This window comes from Engraulis encrasicolus, chromosome 20 (assembly GCF_034702125.1).
Source record: "Engraulis encrasicolus isolate BLACKSEA-1 chromosome 20, IST_EnEncr_1.0, whole genome shotgun sequence".
Taxonomy (NCBI): Eukaryota; Metazoa; Chordata; class Actinopteri; order Clupeiformes; family Engraulidae; genus Engraulis; species Engraulis encrasicolus.
In genome coordinates, this window is record NC_085876.1 from 12725253 (window position 1) to 12735252 (window position 10000).

The 10000-nt window shown below is 48.4% G+C and overlaps 1 protein-coding gene across 1 annotated transcript in view; it reads left to right on the plus strand.

Moving 5' to 3' along the window:
• LOC134436303 (protein MTSS 1-like) overlaps positions 1–10000 on the plus strand; it is an 85250-nt gene that overhangs the window by 12696 nt on the left and 62554 nt on the right. The window lies entirely within an intron of this gene.

A 10000-nucleotide genomic window follows, 5' to 3' on the forward strand; every position in this document is an offset into this window, starting at 1 on the left:
TTCCACCAGTGGAACACTGTAATAGTCATTAAAAAGCACCACATACACGCACACACGTACACACTAGCACACTCTAATTCTGTTCCTTAACTTATCCAAACTCTAACACCACCACAGACACCTACACGACCCAAAACACCCCCTTTCCCCTTAGCCTTCCCAGCCAACCAGCCATGTCCCTCTCACCCCTCTCCCTCTTCCTCTCCTCCTTCTCCCTCCTCCCTCCTTCCTCATCCCTCCTCCTCCTCCTCCTCCTCATCCCTCCCTTCAGTCCTGTTATTTACCTGATCACAGGCAGACACACAGCAGATGTGTCACACTCACCTAACTCCCCCCATTGTGTGTGTGTGTGTGTGTGTGTGTGTGTGTGTGTGTGTGTGTGTGTGTGTGTGTGTGTGTGTGTGTGCGCGTGTGTGTGTGTGTGTGTGTGTGAGTTTGTGTGTTTGTGTGTGATACGTGTCAGAGGGGGAGAGGGGAAGAGAGGTGTGCGTGAGTGCGTGTGTGTGTGCTTGTGTGCGTGTCTGTGTGCGCGCATGTGCCCACCTGTGTGTGTGTGTGCATGTGTTTAAATGAGTCGCTGTAAAAAAAGTCCTGCTGAGAAGTCAGCCACTCTGCTCCTCGGGGCCCCCCTCTGGGCTGGCTGCTTAATGCCTCCTATTGTTGACTACTGTGGAAGGTCATCGTCAAGCAGAGGGCTGACTCACTGCTGTCAACACCCTCTCCAAGGTGACAGGCAGGCCCGCTGTTTCTTCCACATCTCTCCCCACATTTCACCCTCCCATTACAGAGAGAATGGAAAAAGGACGGGGACAAAATAGTTGGAAAAGAGATTAAAGGATAAGGAGATTGGAGATAAGGAGAGGGGGCATCCAAAAACAGAACAGAACAGGGAAAAAAGGGGAAACGGTCTATCAAACACGGAGGGGGAGAAACGAGACGTGGCATTTAGCTCCTCCACTGACTGGCCTCCTTTGCTCTCTGCCTCAGGCTGCCTGAAGGGCTGTGGGTTCACTCTGGGGGAAGTGAGGAGTCATTTGGGAAGAGAAAAATACTTTTTTTCCCCACTGCAGCCAAAGCGAATTTATCAGGGTTCTTGGTGAGGTGTCGTGAATCAACAAAATCAACAAGTGTGCAAGGTAGCCAGATTTTACCAGCACTCTTTGATTTGGAGAGAGAGAGAGAGATACAGACAGACAGACAGACAGACAGACAGACAGACAGACAGACAGACAGACAGACAGACAGACAGATGATGGGAAAGACAGGAGGTGACAGAGAGAAGGTGTAGGGAGAAGGGGAGTTGAGTTAGGTGGTGATTGCAGTATGTGGGGAGAGGAAGGATGAGAGGAGGTGAAGGAGGAGATGAAGGGGAAAAAGAGGATTTGGCACAGAGAGGAGGTGTAGCGAGAAAAAGAAGTGACGAGATAGATGGAGTTGGTGTTCGAGGAGGGGTGGGGAGGAGGAAGAGAGAGTTGGTGCAGAGGGAGGAGTATGAATGAAGGGAGGTGATGTGGAGAGATGAGGAGACAACGAGAGGAGGTGTAGGGATTAAAAGAAGAGATGAGATGAGCCAGCGGTGCATGTGGAGAGAGAAGGTGGAGGAGGAGAGAGGAGGTGGAGGAAGAAAGAAGGTGGCGCAGAGTGGAGGTGTAGGGAGGAAAAGAAGAGATGAGTAAGGTGGTGAGAGGAGACGTGTGTGGGAGGAGAGAGGATGGGAGAGAAGGTGAGGAGGTGGCACAAGGGAGACAAGGGGGCGATTTTTTATATAGAAAATATACTGTATACCATAGACACTATATTTTTGCCTTTATTATTAAATAGGATAGTATAGAGAAGACCTGCAGGAAATAGTTGTTAGAGAGAGATGAGGTAGGGTTGGGCAATGACCCAGACTGGATTCGAAGCGGGGTGACCCTGGGCATGCAAGCCCAAAAATGTAGGTACATCTGACACAGGATGGAAGCTCCGTTACGGTCTGCCATTTGGGCATGCACACATCTCATCTCATCTGTGCATGTGTGTGCTTGCGCCGGTGACAGTGCAATGTGGCGTGCGTACGTGCAGCAGCCAGGCCTGATGTTTGTCAGGTAATCAGGGTGCTGTACTGACCGTAATCTCTTTTTGTACAGGCCTGTTTCGGGGGGAAAAACAGGACTCTATTCATAGACAGAGCAAAGAGCAAAGAGCTTACACGTGCTGGGCAAAGTAGTAGCATCAGGAGGTTGGAGTAGGCTGGAGATAGGGTGTGTGTGTGTGTGTGTGTGTGTGTGTGTGTGTGTGTGTGTGTGTGTGTGTGTGTGTGTGTGTGTGTGTGTGTGTGTGTGTGTGTGTGTGTCTGTGTCTGTGTGTTTGTGTCTGTGTGTTTGTGTCTGTGTGTGTGTGTGTGTTTGTTTTTGGTGTGTGCATGTTTGTGTTTGTGAGTGGGATGTGGGAAGGGTGTGTGTGTGTTGCTTGCACTGTGTGGAATGGGCTTGGGTTAAAAAGAGTGGATGGTGTGTGTGTACACGTTTGTGTTTGTGAGTGTGACGGGTGGAGTTGATAGGGTGTGCACTGCAGTGCATATGTGCATAGCGTGGCTTTTGCGTGTGTGTGTATGAAGTATAGCTGTCATTACACCGCTACACATAGGCTACTCAAAAGGCAGTTTTTCCCAGTTTGTGTACCCCAAAAGCCTTTATGCTGTGCCATGAGTACCCCCAGCTCATGTTCTATATCACTTCCTCTATCCAGATATGACTATGCTTCATACATATGCTAGCCTAGTGGTATACGTGCCCCTTTTTGGGAAACTCTGCCATAGGGAGTGCAGAGAGGAGAGGAGAGGAGATGAGGTGGTGTGGTGCTGGGTGTTGGTACAGTGGTAGTGGAAGGGAGCAGACCCACTACTTATCCCCCAGTCTAATTTTAGGCCACGCTAGTGGTGTAGTGTAGTGTAGTGTAGTGTAGTGCAGCCCTCTAATGCCAGCGATCACACAGCTGAGCTGAGGCTATTCAGTACAGACGGCCAGCCCACTATCTCTACATGTGTTAGCATTTGCTATTGCGTGGTCTGGTCTCACTCCACACACACACACACACACACCACACATACACACACACACACATGCACACACACACACACACACACCCACACACACACACACACACACACACACACACACACACACACACACACGTGTGTGTGTGCGCGCGCTCACACGCATGCACGCACGCACGCACGCACGCACATACGCACGCACGCACGCACGCACGCACACACACACACACACACACACACACACACACACACACACACACACACACACACACACACACACAAACACACACACGCACATGCACACATTTGCATTTTGCTAATAAATAGGCAGACCTAGAGCAAAGCGACCACACCTTCCCCACAACACCCACCCACACCAGCCCTGCCTAGGCCTCTCTGTCATCCAGCACTGGGGCAGCACCCACGCAGAAGGCTATGGAGGGGAGTGTTTGAAGAAAATCTCTACATGAGGGGATACACTGAAAAAAAACACAACCACGTCATGGGACTGTTTAAAACAACCTCAGAAATATAAGATCCATATGAGCATTTGTTTTAGAAAATATACAGTAAAATGTTGTACAAACTGGTTTTACTCCGAACACTTTTCAATTTAATCCATTTATTCAAATAAATTCAGTAACAGGACAACACGAGTAATATTATAACGTTATCATAGTCTTGTGTGCTATGCTTTGGAGGAAAAAAACATCTGCTGAATACTATTACTCGTATAAATCACTGCCTCATTATGTATTCCCATAACTGCATAATCGTCCCCTTTTTGCTCTACCGCAATTTGTAATCCAAGTCCTACAGAGGGTTTTTTTTCTGCTGTGCTACAAATCATTCCTTATCTCTCCCTCTCCTCTCTCTTCAACGTTATGAGTAATAATCCTCTCTTCTGCAGCAGCGATTGTCTCTGCTTTGGCCGTTCGGCCAGTGTTGTAATGGCATGCGATAAGGCCACAAGTCTCAGAGCGAACTCATCGTTACACTAATGGGTCTTAGTCGAGGAAAATTAACTTCTCCATGGTAGCCATTTTTTTGTCCGATTAGTTTCTCCGGGAATAGTCCCAGACACTTTTAGGGTCAAAGGTCACCAGCGGGGGGCTTTTAAAGTCAAAACATCAGAGGCTAGACTACGCAGAGGGCTTGTTTGAAATAGACTAGCTGGCTCTTTCCTAATAGCAGCGGGCAAGGGTACAGGTGAAGCTAACTGATCTAAGGATTGCTGGAAATCATCTTGCTCGATAGTGACTGGATTAAAGCAAGGCATGCTATTGCTACTGGACTGACAGATTTTCCTGTTTTTGGAACAAGCATCATCTTGTCACACCATACCTTAATTATACACACTGTCACTTGGAAGAGACTGCCCAAAAAATGTCACAATTTCAACAGCCACTAGCCAGCCTTGACAATTCAAGCAAATTGCAGTAGTGATGTTTCTGGATTGGGCATCACCTTACCACATCAGAACCACCCATATGGTGTGATGACGGTCCAAAGATTGTCTAAAAACATTCCTGTTTTATGCTCAAAATGTACAGAATTTCTTTGAGCTTTTCACTACCCAACTAGATGATTTCAACCAAGTCCTAAATCAGTTGGCAGTATTTATGGCAGATCTTTACCTGGTCCCACGGAGGCGATTTTGGTGCCAGCTACTGTATTTCAGTGACCTCATGCTGTCTGTTTTGTTTTTTTGTGTATCTCAGCCCCAATTTCATTGTCCATAAAACTCCATCATTAATGGCTCGTTTGTTACCAAATTTAGTTTGTAGACTCATATAAGGAGCTGACACAATTTATTAAACTTTCATCAGAATCTGATGTCAAGCCCTACGCCTACGGTGTGTGTCACTTGGGGCCATTGGATTGCGCTTGTTGTTATATTACGAAAGAAAATGCAATGACTACATAATATACTGCCTTCGTCCTACTGCTGGTCACTAATCTTAGTGCAGTGCTGAGACGATCCACAAAATGTACAGCTGTGTGTTTATGAAGTATATAAAAGAAGTCCGAGTTGGCTGCTGCTAATGCGGAACACCCGCCTGTGGTTTTTCTGGAGGTGTGCGGTCGGTGGTCGGTGGTTGGTGAGAGGGCTGGACGGAGGACGGAGCTTGCCTCAGCTTTGGCTTTGGCTAGGGAGGCGTTGGCTGGTGCGCCTGGTTGGCCTGCCTTGTAAACAGGCCCCTATGAGTGGGCACGCATCAGCGTCTGTGGAGCATGTGGCCCTGCTTTTTTGCTGTGGCATTCACCCAAAATAGCTCCCTGCCTGCCTGCCTGCCTGCCTACCTCTTCTCCATGTCTTTTTCACGCCATCTCTCTCTCTTTTTCTCTCTCTCTCTCTCTCTCTCTCTCTCTCTCTCTCTCTCTCTTTTTCTCTCTCACTCTCTTTCTCTCTACCCCTCTGTCTGTATCTCTGTAAATGGTCCAATCACTCTTTAAATCAATCTCTCTCTCTCTCTCTCTCTCTCTCTCTCTCTCTCTCTCTCTCTCTCTCTCTCTCTCTCTCTCTCTCTCTCTCTCTGTCTCTCTCTCACTTTCTCTTCCCTTATCTCTTTATCTTTATTTCTATCTTTGTCTCCAACCCCCTCTCTCCGTCATCCTCTCTATCCCCTTCCGTCCTCTTCTATCTCCGTCTGGGTGGGGTGTGGACGCCCACAGCCAAACAGTTCCTCCTGATGCCTGTGATTATGGAAACAAGTTGTGTATTCAGTCGACTTTGTTAGTGCTAATGTATCACTTGAGGAAGCATAATGTCCCCCTATATAAACCAGCAGCCTTTAGCGCTACCTATTTAGTCTCACTTGACTTCTAAACAATGCTGAGTGAATGTGTGTGTGTGTGTGTGTGTGTGTGTGTGTGTGTGTGTGTGTGTGTGTGTGTGTGTGTGTGTGTGTGTGCTGTAGGTACCATTGAGGCTTTATGTGTTCTCAGTGCTCCTACTGCGGCACACTGATGTACAGCAGCGCTGCAGTGTCTCAGGTCATTTCCTTTTGTGTGGCTGTTTATGCACGTAGGCTCCTATACAATAGCCTGGGAACTCCCATACTGCCTTTAGTTCTACACAATCGTTTCGATCTGAAAGACAGTATGGCGAGGATGACTCATAACGTACAAGATCATGGTACCTGTGTCATAATGGCCAAGCATTCCGACCTTAACAGTTTCTCTGCCCAATCAGAGAGCAGGGCAGTGTGTCATAATAGCCAAGTATTCTGGCCCCATACAGAATTTACATAGGCAACTCCCCAGACCTAATCTCACTTGTGATTAGGTCTGGTGTTAACCAGGCAACCTGTACAAAACTTTATGACCCAATTTATTTGTTGCCCATTAAACATGCAACACGCGTGAGGTCATTACTGAGCATATGTTGGAGAAATGTATTGTAAATGTCAAGTGTGACTGTGTTTATAGAAAGACTACCTCAAGTCTGAGAAGGTTTACCGGAGAAGTATCGAGGTAAAGCCTTGTTTCAGTTGAAAAGAAGCAAATTTGGTTTGTTTTTAATGTAGCAGAGAGCCTTTGGTAGGTCGTATGTTGACCATATTATGGTCGTGCTTTGAAAATAGTGTTCTCCTGTTTGTTCTGATTTCCCTATTCTATATCACTGCAAAGGTGCTTCATTCTGCTTGCATGTGCTTGATTTCCCATCTTCCCTCTTGAGGGAAGGGATGCCATGCTTTTCTTCCCCAAATCCTGAACCCCAACACCTGGCGAGTGAGCGGTGAGCGGGTGGTTGGGTGGTGGCCCGTTCTGATTTGCTTCCCAGAGTCCCCGGCGTGCGGCAGGTGGCCATTTTGCACTGGAGCGTGTTGCGTCCCCCCGTGGCCCAGGCAGCCTCCCAGCCCTCACAGCTGGCCCTGTCCTCATGGCAACAGCTCTGTGGAACTCATCAGAAGAGGGTTATAGTGTAGCGTGTGTGTGTGTGTGTGTGTGTGTGTGTGTGTGTGTGTGTGTGTGTGTGTGTGTGTGTGTGTGTGTGTGTGTGTGTGTTTCAGTTTTGATACACCACTCACCTCCAGCTACTGAGTAGGAAGGAGCTGACAGGAGCTGAGAGGAGTGAAAAGGGAAAATGAAGGGACGATGATGAGACGGAGGGTAAGAGAGAGAAAGGCCAAAGGGCAAAAAAATGGAGGAAGATTAGAGAGAGAGAGAGAGAGAGAGAGAGAGAGAGAGAGAGAGAGAGAGAGAGAGAGAGAGAGAGAGAGAGAGAGAGAGAGAGAGAGAGATGAGGCGAGGTGAAAGAGGCGAGATGTGAGTGGAAATAAGGATGGGGAGGAAAGGGCGTGAAAAATGAAGGTGTGATTGAAAGACTGTCGAAGAGGGAGGCGGCAGGTGGATATAGAGAAACAGGCAGGGGAGGAGCAGAGGACAGCAATGGAGAAAGATGAAGGAGGGGAGCTGATGAGAAGGGAGGGAGAGAGGGAGGAGGGAGGGAGGGAGGAGAGTAAGGAGAGAGGGAGAGAGAAATATAAATCACAGGAGGGGAGCAAAGGAGGGGAAGACAGAGCAGGAGAGAGCGACAGAATGGTAGACGGATGGAGAGAACGATGCATGCAGAGAGAGAGAAAGAGAGAGAGACAATGTGAGAGAAGACAGAGAGAAGACAAGGAATCTAATGAGACGAGAGAGCAAGAGAGACAGTAGTTGAGTGAAAGACAGGAAAGAGACAGAGATAGAGGGAAGGATGGAGTGAGAAAGAAAGAGGGAGGGAGAGAGAGATAAAGGAGTCTGAGCGAGTGAAAGGGCACCTCAGCAGGAGATGTGGCCCTGTATGCTGGAGAGGCTGCCTTCCCTAAGGAGTGATTGACAGACGTGGAAAAATTCCCCTTCCCTACCAGCACAGCCTCTCTCTAACCCCCCTCTCCCCTCTCAGCAAACGGGCATTATTTACTGCCAAAGACCCCAACCCCAACTCCCAACCACACACACACACCTCTTCTCTTTCTTTCCCCTCATCCCTCGTTTGTACCCTCTCTACCTCCGTCTTTCTCGTTCGCTCCCTTCCCTGTCATACTTTCTTCTGGTGCGTTTAACCATTTGTTGACATTTGTTGTCGTCGTTATTTACTGCCGAAGAGGCCCCATCCTTCCCTCTGTCTCTGCCTCCATTCTTCCATGTCTCTCTCTCCTCTCCATCTCTCCATCGCTCCCTCCGCCCATCTATCTCTCTTTTTCTCTCTCCTCCCTTATCTACCCTTCTTCGCTTGCGTTTGTTGACGACCTTTTTTGTTGGCATTATTTATCACCCAGGAGGAGGCCCCCTTCCTCTCTTTCCATCTCTCCATCTCTCCCCTCCCTTGTCTTCTCTCCCTCCCTTGTCTTCCCTCCCTTTCTTGCGCTTAACCATTTGTCGTCTGTCTAAGCGAGAGGAGAGCAGTCGAAAGAGGTCCTGTGTGGATGTTAGTTCGCTGAAGCAGACATCCTTGTTAACTGTTTTAGCTGGCGCTGAGCAAGGTATTGATTCTTTACCCTTGTCTCTGGCACCTGTGTGTTTATCCCAAACTTCAGCACTGAGGCAGAGAAGAGAGAGAGACAGAGAGAGAGAGAGAGAGAGAGAGAGAGAGAGAGAGAGAGAGAGAGAGAGAGAGAGAGAGAGAGAGAGAATAGAGAAAAGAGAGTAAGCTTAGCCAAGTGAGCAAAGCAAACATCCTCATCTTCTTTGCTACCTCCCACCATCCCTGCTCCTCTCCTCTCCTCCATCCCTCCTCCTCTTCTCTCCTCTCTGCCATCCCTCCTCCTCTCCTCCATCCCTCTCATCCTTCCGTTTCCCAGACGAGCAAACTCGGCGGTGGCCGAAATCGAACAGATGCACTGTACTGGAATTAATGCCGTGTTGTCAGTGGGGGTGTGGGGCGTGGGAGGTAGGCACTGAGCCTGTCTTGGCCTCTCGCAGGTACACGCCGTGCCGTTTTCACACTGATTTAATAGCAGCTCTCAGCAAAACACTCGTCCCTCTTCTCTCAGTGTATTCTCTCTCTCTCTCTCTCTCTCTCTCTCTCTCTCTCTCTCTCTCTCTCTCTCTCTCTCTCTCTCTCTCTCTCTCTCTCTTTCCATTTCTGTTCTCTCTCAATTATCACCCCTTCCTTCTCTCTCTCTTCCTTTCTGTTACTCTCTCTCTTTCTCTATCTCTCTCTCTCTCCATGTCTTCCTGTCTCAGCTGCTGTCCACACCTCCCCCACATTGCTCTTTTCCTCCCTGTGCTCCTGTCTGCCTGTCTGTGGCCCTGGGTCTCTCTCTCCATCTCGCCTCCTCCTCCTCCTCCTCCTCTCTTGCTGTCTGAGTGCTGTTTCACATTGCCTTTAGCCATGACATTTCCTAATTTCCTATTTCTGTCGCTACCCCCGAGCCCCTCTGTGTATGTCAATCTGAGCACGTGGAGAGCTGTTTGATGTAGCAGTCTGTTTGTCTTTCTGGTAGCCTCTTATTCATTTTTTAGGCTTCTTTCTGTCTTTAGGTCTCTCTTCTTTCCTTCTTTATTTCTTTCTCCCGGTCATTCTCTTCCCCTGCTTCTCTCTCTGTCTCTATCTCTGTCTCTGTCTCTGTCTCTCTTGTCTTTCCTCTTGTCTATGTGTCATCAGTGTGTCTCATTTCTCTCTTGTCAGCTCTGAGCTGGTTACCTATTTGCCATGTATTGTATTGTATTGTATTATTTTGTGCACGCTGGTCTGCCGTTGCCATGGCAGCCTGTTGCCGGCGAGCCACCCTCTCCACTCCGCTCTTCCACTCTTCCGCTCTTCCACTCTTCCGCTCTTCTCTTCTACTCTTCTCTTCTCTTCTCTTCTCTTCTCTTCTCTTCTCTTCTCTTCTCTTCTCTTCTCTTCTCTTCTCTTCTCTTCTCTTCTCTTCTCTTCTCTTCTCTTCTCTTCTCCATTCATTTTGCAGGCCATGTTTTACCATTCATGTTATGTCCCTCCAATATGCCAACTAGGATGGGAGCAGAGGG